The sequence below is a fragment of the Ranitomeya imitator genome, chromosome 5, assembly GCF_032444005.1.
Source record: "Ranitomeya imitator isolate aRanImi1 chromosome 5, aRanImi1.pri, whole genome shotgun sequence".
Classification (NCBI taxonomy): Eukaryota; Metazoa; Chordata; class Amphibia; order Anura; family Dendrobatidae; genus Ranitomeya; species Ranitomeya imitator.
The window spans coordinates 420,743,254-420,760,304 of record NC_091286.1 but is presented as its reverse complement, the minus strand read 5'-3'; the positions used below and the strand labels follow the sequence as shown (position 1 = coordinate 420,760,304).

At 42.0% G+C, this 17,051-nt stretch overlaps 1 protein-coding gene across 1 annotated transcript in view; it reads left to right on the top strand.

Moving 5' to 3' along the window:
* The window catches only part of MASP1 (MBL associated serine protease 1), a 348,061-nt gene extending 332,903 nt beyond the window's left edge, over window positions 1–15,158 (top strand). The window contains exons 15-16 of the mRNA XM_069727078.1: window positions 7,332–7,431; window positions 14,865–15,158. The gene's annotated coding sequence lies outside the window, so the exon portion shown is untranslated. The remainder of the gene's footprint in view (window positions 1–7,331; window positions 7,432–14,864) is intronic.
* The last annotated feature ends 1,893 nt before the right edge of the window (window positions 15,159–17,051 follow it).

Below are 17,051 nucleotides of genomic sequence, written 5' to 3'. Positions count from 1 at the left end.
CAGCGTCTCGCTCAGTCTGATACTGTGCAAAGGGTTACTGCTGCCTTTCCAGCATCTGCCATTGTAGCCAGTACTAGTCAGCAGCGAGCAGACGTCTTTGGGACTACGTACTACTTTTTCCCTTCTGAGCATGCCCAGGGTAAGATCTCTCATTGGAGATCAAGGGTCACATGCTCAGATACTGCAGCAACTCCCATTGGTCCTCTAGGAAGGTCCTGAAGTTTCTCAAGTTCTGTGGCAGCCTCCTCCCATTGGTCCCTCTGGGAAGATCCTGAAGTTGCTGCAGCTATAAAAGGTTCGCATGATCGCACGAACATGCGCTAGTATCAATCTATGTTATGTGCTTTGCGCCTGTGTGGTCTTGTGTGTATGTATTTAGGGCCCCGGCTGAAATAAGCCCCTAGAATACCAACACCTCCGGTGAGGAGTTTTGTGTGTATGTATTCAGGGTCCCGGCTGAAATAAGCCCCTAGTATACCGGCACCTCCGGTGAGGAGTTTGTGTGTGTGCAATTCCACTGACTGCTATCCGCTCAGCAGTTAGCTGTGTACTCCTGTGAGTCTAACAGGTCACAGTGCTTTCTTTGTCGGCGACTCTGTGAAGTAACAGAGTTCACTTATACTGCCATATAGTGCCATTTGCTAGCAGCAGGTTCCTCCTGCACAGTGGACCCCAAGTTGTGAACGCACCAATAACTTCATCTATTTACTTGATGTGTTTTGCTAGCCCTAACACCTGGTGCCCTAAAACTCCTAGAAATAGCTATTTTTAGAGCAAAATCCTATAAGAAAATTGTGTATGTTTAGAAATTAATTTTTATTAATTCAATAAGATGAAAAAAATTAAAATTACAAAGAACATGTATGCAGAAAGGAAAAAATGGTTCTATTTATACAATTATATATAGTGTGGTAGATTGGCTCACACGGCTCCTCACAGAGGTAGACACAGAAACATTTCTTGTTTGATTCTTCTACTGGTTTATTACAAAATTACAGCATAAACCAGTGCAAAGTTCAGCAAAATAAACACAGCCTTTCTGGCATAACGGGAAAATAAATAAAAATAACATGTAGTATAGTCTTTGTGGCTGCGGGGATTCGCCCGCTCAAGGAAAACAACAAGGTTCAGCTCACTTCATCACAACAGAGACACTGAATGCCGAATGATTCAGAAGACATTATCTTCTAAACCCCATCATAGAGTAGATATATGGTGTACAGCCTTCCACCCAATCTTCAGCTATTCACAAAAAAAAACAAGCCCTTAACATGGCCGATAATCCCCTTCCCGCAATTAGTTTGCTGGAGCATTTTCCCCAACATCCTCAGTGATACATATCTCTCCTCCAGTACTTTCCCAGTGAACTTTTAGTTAATGATTTAAAAATGCTAAATAAAGTGTCTCTACACAAAAATGGGCAGGCACAAAATTACACCATCTATAAGAACACCTAAAAGGAAGAAAATGGAAGAAAATGTGTATAATCAGATATCAAGTGAATGAAGCAACTAAAAAAATATTTGATATATGTGACATATCAAAGTAATAATCATCCATAGACCATTTAATATTATAATGAATATAAAAGCATATGGATATTGCTGGGTTACTTTGAAAGGGAACTGTAATTATTTAAAAAAAAAAAAGTCAGAGGTAGTATGATATTATAAGGAGCATTAAATAATATAAATAGATTTACAATGGAAAAATGTAGTAGAATTAATTGTAGGCCCGTGAAAAATGGAATAGTCTACCAAAAAAGATACAGTGCAGTTCCTTTAAAAAAGTGCAAGTGCTAAAATATATGGAATTTAAATGATGGTACACTGCAATCTATGTGGAATAATTTTGTAAATAACGCATTCCACCTAATAGTAGTTACAAAAATGGTTTATAAAGTCAGAAATGATAAATCATAGAGAACCGTTTCACTGTGAAAGGTTGTTTGAACTTAGTTTGAACCACAATCTGATACATAAGAGAGGATAATTTTGCCATTGTTTGCCAGTTCAGTACAAATAGGATACCTTTAACTCATGTTTTGCACGGGCTTCTTCACGTGGGGTGAGACACAATTAATTCTACTGAATTTTTCCATGATGGAGCTTTTTACATTATATAATGCTACTTACGATATCATACTAATGTAAGAAAGTGGAGGTGCTGCCCACACACCCCTTTAAGTTTTGATGTTGTTATATAATGCATTACACTGATTAAAATGATTTTAGTTGTTTGACATTTTTTTAGGAAAATAAAGAGATAACAGGTGGGCCAACCACTAATGTGAGGGGCTACGTGGGTATACATAAGACAGCTTCCTGGTAGTGAGTCAAATAGGCCCTGGCAATGGGTATTATAAGAACTAAGTTCTAACACAGCAGACTGACATGCTACAGCTTGCTGTGTGCAAAAAGGGATAACCACTACACATCAGATAATAATCAGTGAGAGGAAGTTCAGTTGTCTGTATTGAAAGGAAGCTATGGTCGAAATATTAGTACTTAAATTCTACTATGGAGAGCAGTAGGACTTTCAAAGTTCTAGTGAGGAGTCATACCAACATACCGCAAGCAGTGAGGTCCTTATTAGTCAGTTGGTAACTGAGAGTAGTGTGAGAGGCTGGAGCATTATGCTTCAACCCGTATAGCCTTCACAAGGAAAGATGAAGTCTTCCATAAATGTTTGCTGGTTTGTCATGAGATGCAATAGTATGTGCAGCGCCCCAGAGATCTGGTTGTTGCAGTATGACACTCTGCCACTAAGGGGAGTGATGGTACGTCTGATGGCACTGAAGGAATTCTACTGACCAGGTATCACCAGCACACATTACACTTCACACTCCGGCCAGTAGGGGGAGAAAAAGGCTATATTTATTGGGCCACTCCTCACACTGGTAAAACTAGGGGTTGGATAGGAAGTTAGTCAGAAGCTGACTGGGTTGGATTCAGGCAACATCCTGTGGCAGGGGGTGTTGCAGGGAAAAGACACAGGGGGGTCCCTGTCAGGCGTGGGAACCTGGCAGGTGCCTAGCGAACAGAGCAGAACGTAACAGAACCGCACCTGCACACCCCGCGGCGGTATCCTAAGAGAGAGACACGAAGGGAAGGATATTGTGGAACAGTGAGAAACGAGATCAAGCACAAAGGAGAACCAGTAGGAGTCGTGCCGTGAGACCGAGGCAACATCCTACTGAGGCGCATAGCCGGTGGCTGGAACACCGCGGGAGTAACTGACTCTAGGCCTTACTTCGAACTCCGCAGAACAGTTAATTATAGGTTGGCTGTCTACCTTAAATTTCCTACGAAGAAATAGGGGGCAACGCATGGAGAGGGGCGTCTTTAGGGTCCCGGAAGAGCTCCGAGCCTTCCCGTCATACGGGTGCGTCCTAGCCATAACATACTGGGGGACGAGAAACTAGCAACATCTGGAACAAGCGAGAGAGAATTAGAAAGAACGAACGAACGAACGAGAACAGCAGTTGTGAGGACTATTCCGAATGCTCAGCAGGGTAGCACTACAACACACAGGCGCTAGTGGTAGGCACTGATTTCTACCTGCAAAGGGAACTCTGGAAGTGCCCATCGGACCGGCCGGTCTCAGATAGCCCTGTTAAACGTGCTCTGGATTGCGGAACCTGAAGTCTTCAGTAAAGAGGTAAAGAGACTGCAACCTTGTGTCCTCGTTATTGACTGCACCTCACACCATCACCATCCACCTTACTGGGAAGCCCTGGGGACATACTTCACCTGTGGGAAGGTATACCATCCAGCTGCCATTCCATCACCCCAGCAGACCCCACAGCAGCGTTGGTCACCCTGACCGAACACCACAGGTGGCGTCACGAATCCCTGACAGACTGTACCACCTTTATTGGACGCCCCTTAGCAGGGTCACGGACCGGGTCTAGCCACCGTGACAGTCTCAGAACTAAACCAGAGAGGCCCGGTACCGAGAACTCGTGGCCCTGTGTCTGGGGGCGCTCCATATGTGTGCAAGGAAAATGAAGTGTCTTATCAAGTTCATGTTTTATAAAAAAAAAGTTTATTGTTGAACTTTGGTCTCTCTCAATCATCCTTGTAACATGTGGTCCTGGCCTGCCTGATACTCCGACATCTTGCAGTCTGCAGAGGCGTATCGCCAAGCTAACTCAACCACACACACCTAGCCAGGACCCCCATTCTTATGTAGTATGCCGGGACACCCGCAGTGGAGAGCCGCACATTGGAACACCCCCTCATCCCAGACTGCGGCAACGCTCCACTCTTGCCTCCTCCAGCAGCGACCCTGAGACCTCTCTTCACTGCAGCCACCACCCCGGTAAACAATAAGACACATGGATTATAAGAAGCACAATTTTATTAAAAAAAGATTTTTACCTATTTTTCTCATGAAAATTTGGGGTGCGTTTTATAATCTGGAGTGTCTTATAATCCGAAAAATATGGTAAATGATAACACCAAAACTTTTTCTCCACTCATGGTTAGTAGTTGGCTGAAGCCATTAATTTTCAAACTACTGTGTTTTCTTTCTAAATCATAATGACAACCCAAAACATTCAAATGACCCTGAACAAAAGTTTACATACCCCATTTCTTAATACTGTGTATTGTCCCCTCTAACATCATTGACAGCTTGAAGTCTTTTGTGGTAGTTGTGGATGAGGTTCTTTACTTTCTCAGATGGTAATGCTGCCCACTCTTCTTGGCAAAAAGCCTCCAGTTCCTGTAATTTCCAGGGTTGTCTAGCATGAATTGCGCACTTGAGATCTCCCCAGAGTGGCTCAATGATATTGAGGTCAGGAGACTGAGATGGCCACTCCAGAACCTTCACTTTGTTTTGCTGTAGCCAACGACAGGTTGACTTGGCCTTGTGTTTTGGATATTTGTCATGTTGGAATGTCCAAGTACGTGACATGCTCAGCTTCCAGACTGATGAGTGCAAATTTGCCTCCAGTATTTGCTGATACCGTGCTGCATTCATCTTTCCTTTAACTTTGACCAAGTTTCCTGTGCCTTTGTAGCTTACACATCCCCAAAACATCAGTGATCCACCTCCATGCTTTACAGTAGGAATGGTGTTCTTTTCATCATAGGCCTTGTTGACCTCTCTCCAAATGTAATGTTTATGGTTGTGGCCAAAAAGTTAAATTTTGGTCTCATCACTCCAAATTACCTTGTTCCAGATGTTTTGAGGCTTGTCTCTGTGCTGTTTTGCATATTGCAGGCGAGATACTTTGTGGCAATTGCGCAGTAATGGCTTTCTTCTGGTGACTAGGGCATGTTAGGTTAGGATATAGGTTGAACTAGATGGACTTAAAGTCTTCCTTCAACCTTAAAAACTATGTTACTATGTGACTTGACCATGCAGCCCATTTTTCTTCATGTGCCTCCTTAGTATGCATCTTGAAACAGCCACTCTGCTAGTTTTCAGAGAGTCTTTGATTTCTCAGCTGATGTTATTTGTGGGTTTTTCTTTGCATCCTGAACAATTTTCCTGGCAGTTGTGGACAACATTTTTGTTGGTCTACCTGACCATGGTTTTGTTTTTACAGAGCCCCCTATTTTCCATTTGTTTATCACAGTTTGAACGCTGCTGACTGGCATTATCAATTCCTTAAATAGTTTTTCGGATACCTTTCCTGTTTTTTACATTTCAACTACTTCTTCCCATAGATCCGTTGACAATTCTCTTGATTTCACCATGACTTACAATCCAGAAACGTCAGTGGGAGAGAATGAAAGCGTGAGCCGGCCGTGCCGGGAGAGAGGTCTGACTAGCCGAGTTTAATAACCGGAGGGTAACGCAGTGTCCTAGGGATGAGATAGAGGAATGGTACAAAAGCAAGCCTAAGTCAGAAGCCAGACAGGAAGGCAGAAACCAGGGGTGCAGACAAGGAGGGAATCAGAGAACTAACCAAGGGCAGAACCGGAGAAATATTAAAGGTACAGAATCACAAGGCAGACACAAAACGAGGGACAAGCTGAATCATACACAGTACAAGAACACAGAGGAACAAGTGGTATACACAAGTATCACTAGGCCAGCTGCTCAGCCGAGAACGGAAGTATCTCTGACAAGGACCGCACCACAAGAGCGGCCATACAGAGTTAACCCCAACAAGCTCAGGACGGGGAAGGAAATCCCGTCCTGAGCCATCACAGAAACAAAGAGTGAAAAATTTAAGGGGGTCTGAATACCCACTGTAATATGTGCACAGACATCAGATGTTGTGTATAGCTAAAGCTATCAGCCACAGGCTGCACTGATCAGCATACGATAATTATGTATACTTAAAGCTGCATTGCAGGCTGTGAACCCACAAGCAGATCATACTGGTACACAAAGGTACATCTGGACATAGCAGTGTATCTCTATGTCCCTAAATTCTAAAGGTAAATAAAAAGTCAGATCTTTCTTTCCTATAAAATGACTGAAAAATAATGAAAAACAATTACAATAATGTCATTTTAATACACTTTCAGCAATGAAAAATGCAACAGCAGAGTTCATGAAACCATATCCATGTTACTTGGACATTTAGGTCATGTTTACATGTAATATAAATGCTGCATGTTTTTTTCTGCTGATAATTTTGCACAGGTTTTCAGTTTAACTGTACAAGAAAAGTGGATGTAATTTCATGAAAACTGGCATAAAGACACTGCTGAACAGTGCAGTTTTGGTGCTATTTTTCCTCTAGATATTTTTATGTGTTGTTTAAAAACCATGTAATAAAGTGTTGTATTTTTAAGTGCAAAGCTTTTCTGTAATGTAATAAACACTTTAGAAACACTGCTTTACATCTGTATGAAAAACACATCAAATAAGTGGAAAAAGGAATAAAAAATGCAGCAAAAATGCAATAATCACTGCCCCCTCTGACATCTTGTCCTACCCTAAAAGGAGGGGGTTGTGATTATTGCATTTTTGCAGATTTTGTTATGTCTTTTCCCCTAATTTGATCTATGTCTATGCTCTTTTGCTTCTTCCCTTGCACCCAGGAGATGTGGTATGATCAGATCATGTCCTTGTAGGGTCAGACACAGCCATTACACATTACACAGCAGGAGCACATTTATAAGATTATCTCTGCACAGGAACATTTTATTTAATCACATCCAGTTGTGGAAATTATTATTATTCCAAAATCTATTGATTGAAATGTATCTTGTTTGTTGGAAAAACACTTTAATACATACATATATTATATATTTAATAGAATAGCAAAATGTCTATGACTCTGTGCTAATAAATTTATATATCAAATGCTCAGAGAATGAGTCCTGGAAGTTTAATTCATTAAAAATATTTTCCCCTGCTTACAGATTGAAATTCCAGTGGTGGAATTTGATGTATGCAAAGCTGGCTACAAAAGAATTGGCAAAGTACTAACTGAAGATATGATATGTGCAGGTTTTAAAGAAGGTAATTATTATTATTATTATTATTATTATTATTATTTATTTATTTATATAGCACCATTGATTCCATGGTGCTGTACATGAGAATGGGTTACATACAAGTTACAGATATCACTTACAGTAAGCAAACTAACAATGACAGACTGATACAGAGGGGCAAGGACCCTGCCCTTGCGGGCTTACATTCTACAGGATGGTGGGGATGGAGACAGTAGGTTGAGGGTTGCAGGAGCTCAGGTGTTGGTGAGGCGGTAGCTTCGGTAGTGATCAGGAGGCATCGGGGTCAGTGCAGGCTGTAGGCTTTCCTGAAGAGATGGGTTTTCAGGTTCGTTTGAAGGATCTGAATGTGGTTGATAATCGGACGTGTTGGGGCAGAGAATTCCAGAGGATGGGGGATATTCGGGAGAAGTCTTGGAGGCGATTGGATGAGGAGCGAATAAGTGTGGAGGAGAGAAGGGGGTCTTGGGAGGACCGGAGATTACGTGAGGGAAGATATCTGGAGATTAAATCAGAGATATATGGAGGAGACAGGTTATGGATGGCTTTGTAGGTCAGTATTAGTAATTTGAACTGGATACGCTGAGGGAATGGGAGCTAGTGAAGAGATTTGCAGAGGGGGGAAGCAAAGGAGTAGCAAGGAGAGAGATGAATTAGTCGGGTAGCAGAGTTAAGGATGGACTGGAGAGGTGCAAGGGAGGGAGGCTGTAGAAAATGATGTTGCATGAGTCAAGGCGGGAGATGATGAGGGCATGCAAAATCATTTTAGTAGATTGACGGTTGAGGAAAGGACGGATTCTGGAGATATTTTGGAGCTGGAGGCGACAGGAGGTGGACATAGCTTGGATGTGCGGTTTGAAGGACAGGGCAGACTCAAAGGTTACTCCGAGGCAGCGGACTTCTGGTACGGGGGAAAGCATTATGTCATTGATTGCGTTAGATAGGTCAGGTAAGGAAGATCTATGGGATGGAGGAAAGATGATGAGTTCAGATTTCTTCACATTGAGTATGAGGAAGCGAGAGGAGAAGGAGGGTATGGCTGATAGACACTCTGGGATTCTGGACAGCAGAGCGGTGATGTCTGGGCCAGAGAGGTAGATCTGAGTGTCATCAGCATAGAGGTGGTACTGGAATCCATGGGACTTTATGAGTCGTGCTGCTCCAGGAGTTTGGAAGCGAATGGGAGCAGCAATATTGGGTGATAGCTGGACATAGCAGTTGGATCGAGGGTTGGCTTTTTAAGGATAGGCGTGATTGTGGCATGTTTGAAAGCGGAAGGGAAGGTGGCAGAAGTTAGTGATAGGTTGAAGAGGTGGGTTAGGGATGGGATAAGTGTGGTGGTGAGGTTGGGGAAGAGGTGGGATGGGATGGGGTCGAGCGCACAGCTGGTGAGGTGCAATTTGGAGAGGAGACAATTAAGCCCCCCTTCAGTGATGTTGGATAGGGAGGTTATGGGGTTTGGGCATTGGTCTGGTATACAAAGGGGTTGTGGTGGTTGAACAATGAAGACTTGCCTTGCCTGGTTGATCTTATTTTTAAAGTGTGTGGCAAAGTCTTCAGCAGAGATGAGGGAGGTTGGAGGGTGCAGTGGGGAAGCGGAGGAGGGAGTTAAATGTTTTGAATAACTGTTTGGGGTTGTAGGATAGGGAATATACGAGGGTTGTGAAGTAGGCCTGTTTAGCAGAGGTGAGAGCAGATTTAAATACAGTGAAGTCATCTTCCGAGTGTGTTTTCTTCCAACGCTGCTCTGCAACCCTGGACAGTTGCCGGAGCTTTTTATTGGTGTTGTTGTGCCAAGGTTGTCTATTGATACATCGCACTCTGCCATGGACGAGAGGGGCAACTGTGTCAATAGCTAATGCGAGAGTGGCATTGTAGAAAGCAGCGGCACTGTCTGTGTCGTGACATATATATATATTGAACGGTGCAGAGCACTATATGGCACAGCTATGGGGCAATAATGAATGGTGCAGAGCACTATATGGCACAGCTATGGGGTAATAATGAATGGTGCAGAGCACTATATGGCACAGCTATGGGGCAATAATGAATGGTGCAGAGCACTATATGGCACAGCTATGGGGCAATAATGAACGGTGCAGAGCACTATATGGCACAGCTATGGGGCAATAATGAACGGTGCAGAGCACTATATGGCACAGCTATGGGGCAATAATGAACGGTGCAGAACACTATATGGCACAGTTACGGGGCAATAATGAAGGGTGCAGAGCACTATATGGCACAGCTATGGGGCAATAATGAATGGTGCAGAGCACTATATGGCACAGCTATGGGGCAATAATGAACGGTGCAGAGCACTATATGGCACAGCTATGGGGCAATAATGAACGGTGCAGAGCACTATATGGCACAGTTACGGGGCAATAATGAAGGGTGCAGAGCACTATATGGCACAGCTATGGGGCAATAATGAATGGTGCAGAGCACTATATGGCACAGCTATGGGGCAATAATGAACGGTGCAGAGAACTATATGGCACAGCTATGGGGCAATAATGAACGGTGCAGATCACTATATGGCACAGCTATGGGGCAATAATGAACGGTGCAAAGCACTATATGGAACAGCTATGGGGCAATAATGAACGGTGCAGAGCACTATATGGCACAGCTTTCTATGGTACATCTATGGGGCAATAATGAACGGTGCAGAGCACTATATGGCACAGCTATGGGGCGATAATGAACGGTGCAGAGCACTATATGGCACAGCTTTCTATGGTAGATCTATGGGGCAATAATGAACGGTGCAGAGCACTATATGGCACAGCTATGGGGCCATAGTGAACGGTATGGAGCATCTATTTTTATTTTTGAAATTCACCGGTAGCTGCTGCATTTTCCACCCTAGGCTTAAACTCGAGTCAATAAGTTTTCCCAGTTTTTTGCGCCAAAATTATGGGGGTCGGCTTATACTCGGGTCGGCTTATACTCGAGTATATACGGTATATATACGATATATATATATATATATATATATATATATATATAAATATATGGTTTCTAAAATATCACACTATTGCTAGGTATTAAATTCTTATCTTCTAGAAATATAGGTACATGCAGCGGAATCTACAAAATTGTTGGAAACAAATGTATTCAACATATCTATTTGCTTCTGTATCATGTGCATGGATTTAAGATTAATAGAAAAATCCATGAAATCTCCCCAATTCTGCAATGTGTAAACTTACCATTATAAAGCAGTTCAGTCAATGAACATATTTTAACCGCTTTCTGAACTCGGACGGGATAGTACGTCCGATGTCAGAAGCCCCGCTTTGCTGCGGGCTCCGGCGGTGAGCCCGCATCAATCGTGAATCGTGATCTGCCCGCACCTATTAACTAGTTAAATGCCGCTGTCAAACGCAGACATTTAACTACCACTTCCGGCCGAGCGGCCGGAAATGATCGCATCGCCGACCCCCGTCACATGATCGGAGGTCGGCGATCCTTCTGACTAGTAACCATAGAGGTCCTTGAGACCTCTATGGTTACTGATCGCCAGTAGCTGTGAGCGCCACCCTGTGGTCGGCGCTCACAGCACACCTGCATTTCTGATACATAGCAGCAAACATTAGATTGCTGCCATGTAGCAGAGGCGATCGTGCTGTGCCTGCTTCTAGCCTCCCATGGAGGCTATTGAAGCATGGCAAAAGTAAAAAAAAAAAGTTTAAAAAAATGTGAAAAAATTAAAAAAAATATAAAAGTTTAAATCACCCCCCTTTCGCCCCATTCAAAATAAATCAATAAAAAAAAATCGAACCTACACATATCTGGTATCGCCGCGTTCAGAATCGCCCGATCTATCAATAAAAAAAGCATTGACCTGATCGCTAAACAGCGTAGCGAGAAAAAAAATTCAAAACTCCAGAATTACGTTTTTTGGGTCGCCGCAACATTGAATTAAAATACAATAATGGGCGATCAAAAGAACGTATCTGCACCAAAATGCTATCATTAAAAACGCCAGCTCGGCACGCAAAAAATAAGCCCTCAACCGACCCCAGATCACGAAAAATGGATACGCTACGAGTATCGGAAAATGGCACAATTTTTTTTTTTTTTGCAAAGTTTGGAATTTTTTTCACCACTTAGGTAAAAAATAACCTAGTCATGTTAGGTGTCTATGAACTCATAATGACCTGGAGAATCATAATGTCTGGTCAGTTTTAGCATTTAGTGAACCTAGCAAAAAAGCCAAACAAAAAACATGTGTGGGATTGCACTTTTTTTGCAATTTCACCGCACTTGGAATTTTTTCCTGTTTTCTAGTACACAACGTGGTAAAACCAATGATTTCTTTCAAAAGTACAACTCGTCCCGCAAAAAATAAGCCCTCACATGGCCATATTGACAGAAAAATAAAAAAGTTATGGCTCTGGGAAGGAGTGGAGCGAAAAACGAACACGGAAAAATGGAAAATCCCAAGGTCATGAAGGGGTTAAGATGTTGCCTGATTTTTAATCATAGTTACTGTCATAGCCAAAAGTTTTAAGATTGGTACAAATTTTGGTTTTCACAACATTTTCTGCTTCAGTGTTTTTAGATCTTTTAGTCTGATCTTTCTATGGTTACTGAAAGTAGTTGTCCACTAACCATTCCAGCTGTGTCTGCACTGGCTCTCCCGAGGCTTGCTTGACATTGTTATGTCATGCGATCCTTGTGACCAATCAGCACTTGCTTTCTTCTCCCTGCCTCCCAGAGGAAGTGAGAGCTGCTGCTCTCCTGAAGCGGCCACCGATTGGCAGAAAGGAAAATAAGGGAAATTGTTATGTCATCCGATCCCTGTGGCCAATCAGCGCTTGCTTTCTTCTCCCTGCCTCCCAGAGGAAGTGAGAGCTGCTGCTCTCCTGAAGCAGCCACTGATTGGCAGAAGGGAAAATAAGGGAAACTGTTATGTCATGCAATCCTCATGAGAGCCAGTGTCAACACCCCTGGAACAGTTCTGGCAACAGAGGCTAGTATAGGTAGTATTATTTTACAAGAGGAAACACAAAGATTGAGAAGAACTTGTCTGATTAGTGGACAATCCTTTGAAATACAATTATAAGCATTTCATAAGTTGTTACATTTTTATTCGCAAATGCATAAAGTTAAAACAAAGACTCAATATTTGTAGGATTGACCCTTAGTTTTCAAGACTTTTTCAATTTCCCTTGTTACACTGGATATCAGCTTCTTGGCCGAGACCACCTTATGGCAAACGACTCTTGTCTAAACAATGCTTGTAGTTTATCACAATTTCTGCATTCTTGCTTCTCAACCCACTTTTTGAGGATTTACCAAAGGTTCTCAATGGGACTGAGGTCTGGGAAGTTTACTGGTGATGATGGATCCAAACTTTCAATGTTACGTTCAATAAGCGACTTAGTTATCACTTTTACCTCATGCTATTGTGCTACACCATCCTGAATCATCAAACTGTTCCTGAATCATGTGGTGAAGCTGCTCTAAGGCTACGTTCACATTGGCGTTCCGCCAATGTGCGTCGCTGTTGCGCCGGCGATGCAGCGGCGACGCAGCGGCGACGCGCCCCTATGTTTAACATAGGGGACGCGTGCGTTGTTTTGGTGGCGTTTTTGCCACGTGCGTCGTTTCCGACGCTAGCGTCGGACGCAAGAAAACGCTACATTGTAGCATTTTCTGTGCGTCCGATTTTCGTCAAAAACGACGCACGCGTCGCAAAACGCGCGCGTTTTTGCGCGCGTTTGCGCGCGTTTTTACGTGCGTCGCGCGTTGCGTCGCCGACGCAGGGCGGCGCAACGCTAGTGTGAACCTAGCCTTAGAGGATGTTTAGATACCATTCTATATTTATGGCAGTCTTCTTAAGCAAAAATGGAACTTGGCTACAATATTATGTTTTCAGTACGGGGTTATTCACACAACCACTATGAGTATGTGATCAGTCACATCCAAAAGAAGATGACAGGATAACACTGCAGTTGTCCCATCATCTTCCCGGCCAACTCCACATTTTGCATATATGATAATTTAGAATGTTTCTATTGGCCCATTTCTTGTTCAAGGGACATATGCCATTGGTCAATGCTGCAAAAATGGATCAATGTAAATTATGCTATTGATTATTATTAGCTCCATGTGCAGTCCACTGTGCAAATGGAGTGAAAAAATGATCACATGAATCAGCCCCTGGGTTCAAACATGCATATGTTTATGTGGGTGCAGCTTTTTTTAACAAATACAAGATGTGATGGATATAAAAGAGAGGTGTTTTAATCCCTATTTTAATGCATTTTATTTACATACTGTACCTTTAAAGAATTGCATTAAAACTGCATGTGTGAAGTCAGAGTTTTGATCAATATTTCACATCAATATTTGTAAGCCAATACTAGAAGTTGAATAGAGAGGAAGTGTAATGGAAACCCTTGAACTTCTGTACCTTTGAACTACACCTGGTTTTGGCTTTTCACCTCTTCCTTTCTGTGAATTTTTGCATTTCGGTGCTTTTGTTTTTTTACATTCCATCTACCAATAACTGTAACTGTTTTAGATGTCCATGAACATAGCCATGTGAGTTTTACAGAACAAGTTGCAGTTTTGAATGACGCCACTCACTTTACTATGTTCAGGGCTGGACTGGCCATCTGGCAATTCTGTCAAATGCCAAAAGGGCCTGTCTGGTCATGGGCTGCCTTGTCTGCCATGTTGTTAGCAGAATTGGTGTCCTAAGGACACCTATACAGTTAAGAGTTGTGACAGAGCACAAAGTCCCTGACTCCATCACTTACCCCAGCAGGTCACAGGTATCATTATAAATATTGGTCTTGTAGTAAATCTTGCTTTCCTCCATCTGGGGTAATATTAGTAATATATCCACATCTGGTGCTTGGGGATGGAGACCACATGGGCCTGTGTGATTTCAAATGCCAGGGCTGAATTTCATCCCCAGTCCATACGGGCATGCGATGTACTGAAAACAGGACAAAAAAATCCAAATGTAGCCAAATGTAGTAAAATGAGTTAAAAAGAAAAATAAGAAATTACGCCTTTGTTTTTGGGATTCAGTTTTTACAGCATTCATCATGCAGAAAAAATGAAGTGATGATATTGTTCTTTAGGTCAGTACCAGTATAGTGATACTAAACTACTAAACAATCACGGCTACTCTTTGCATGTGAGTGGCATGTCGCATGCAACTTGTATTTAACATTTAAGGGCAAATTCACATGACTTCTGAACAAAAATTCCAGTGTTGGAATTTTAGCTACATGCACATTGTGCCGTGGGTTACCATACCCCATTGGTAAAATATTAGATATAATGTTGTAACATAAAATTGCAATTTTCATGTTCGTTGGTCATTGTTCTAGCTTTCTGGTACAAGGCATAAATGTGTAATATGTACTTATGTGTTATGCTAAAACTATTTACACTTAATTTGCATTTTAGGAGGAAAAGATGCCTGCTCTGGGGACTCCGGTGGTCCAATGGTCACATTCAACCAACAGACAAACAACTGGTACCTGGCAGGAGTTGTTTCATGGGGAGTGGGTTGTGGGGAAAGTGATAAGTATGGCGTCTATTCAAACGTTTACCAGAATGTTGACTGGATTAAAAATAAAAGCGGACTGAAACAGTAATACAGTAGTAATGTTGACCTCTTGTCTGGTAATAAATCCACTTAGCACACTGTGCTAGAAAATGCAAAAATAAAAGATGTCAATCATTGGCAGGGCTTTCCACATGCAAGACTTTGCAAGACTTACATATGCATTAGTATCTGTCCGTTACATTAAGCAGTGAAAACGAAAAGAGTGCAATGGGTCCACATTGGTGATCATCTGGAGATATAAGAAAAACCTACAAGGATAGTCCAATCTCTAGAAATATTCAAGAGTCGCCCAGGGAAGACACTAAACCAGTCTCATTTGTAGTGAAAGACATTCTGCCCTATTTTAGGAGGAGGAGTGATTTGAGTAAAAAGATCTTACAGAAAGCGACCAAATGGATCTTTCGACTCAAGTCAGTAAATTTAGTTGACCTTAATGAACAGCTGAATTATGCGTGTCTTAACTTGGTGGTGCACAACCTTTTTCGGTCCAATGACTACATAATCATAATGAACCAACCCAAAGGCCGCACTAAATGTTAACGGTGTACTTCCTTCTGTGACATTCGTGCCATATCGAAAGTAAATATCATAAATGCCTGATAGGTACAAATTCTACTTCCAGGATTCTTACTTCCAAAAATCCACACGCCAATGGTTTGTTTCCACTGAATGTTTTAATGAGGATTTAGAAATCGACTCTGCGCCTAAATCCACATCAATTACTCTTTGAATAATTTACGACTGATTTTAATGGAAAAAGCTGTTTTAGTGCAAACTTTATTTTTTTTTTTATTTATTTCGAACATTTTGAACTAATGTTTGTAGCTATTACTTATGTGGCTTTGCAGTAAAATCCACTTCTAAATACTTGTAAAGAACTGTGTGAATAGGCTCTAAAAAGGAAGAGGTAATTAATGTACATGGCTCCATATGATAGATTGTGGGCTTTTTGCTTACTGTCTAATGATTCAGAAGTGAACTCCTAGTATCTACAGTGGAGTAAGCAACAAGGTCACCTGTCTAATCCACATACAACCTTCTGGAGTGCCCATGGGATGATGAGACCCCATACTCCTGATGTCTATACAGGGTTCCATTGGTACTTGCCAGTTACCACTACTCTTTTGTGTGTGTAGCTGCTCAGCTATACTTAACCTGTCAAATGAGCATTTTTCAATCCCTATGGTTGGGGACTGAACAGTGTTTCCCTCCACCTCTTTATTTTAAACTATTGCAATAGTATATGTTGGCATTATGAAAATGTCTCTCTATTAGGAGATGCAGATTTGATTAGATAAAAAAGAACAATATTTTTTATATTTCTATTTTGTGTGAAGCCTTAAATCTGAGACATGTGTTACTTATACTTGAGATGTAAGATATTTATTGATATGTGTCAAATGTCACTTTAATCAAAAACCTCCTGGGACAACATTCAATATTAATATCTTAACTGGGCCCAGATTACCACTTGGGTCTTGGGTGGGGATCTATGGCCTGTGGGCCAATTATATATTTCCTCCACCATGAGCAGATTCCAGGGGACTGCAGTGTTTGGGCCACCAGCGCTGTTTTGCTGTCTGTAGGCCCTTTAATTCCTCCCTAAACAGTGATCATGTGCGTGTAGCATTTATTGCAGAATGCTGTGGAGCATGCAACTAAGAATTATTTCCTAACCTTGTCCAACACTAGGGTCAGAACGTTCTCTGCAGCGAAACCTAGAGCGCTGTGTGCCTCTGTCCCGATGACGAAGGCAGCAGTTGCAGAGTGTCCTATGTAATGCATACAGAAGTCTGTGTATCCTTTGTGATGTATATACACCAGTTCCAATGTCACCTATGTGCTATATATACACCACTCTCATTGCATCCTATGTGATGTATATACAGCAGTCTTCAGTATTTCCTTACTTCCTATATGCTATATATACACAACAGTCCAAGTCTATCCTATGTGATGTACAGCTCTTGCAAAAATTAAGAGACCACTGCTAAATGTTCAGTTTGTCTGATTTTTCTCTCTAT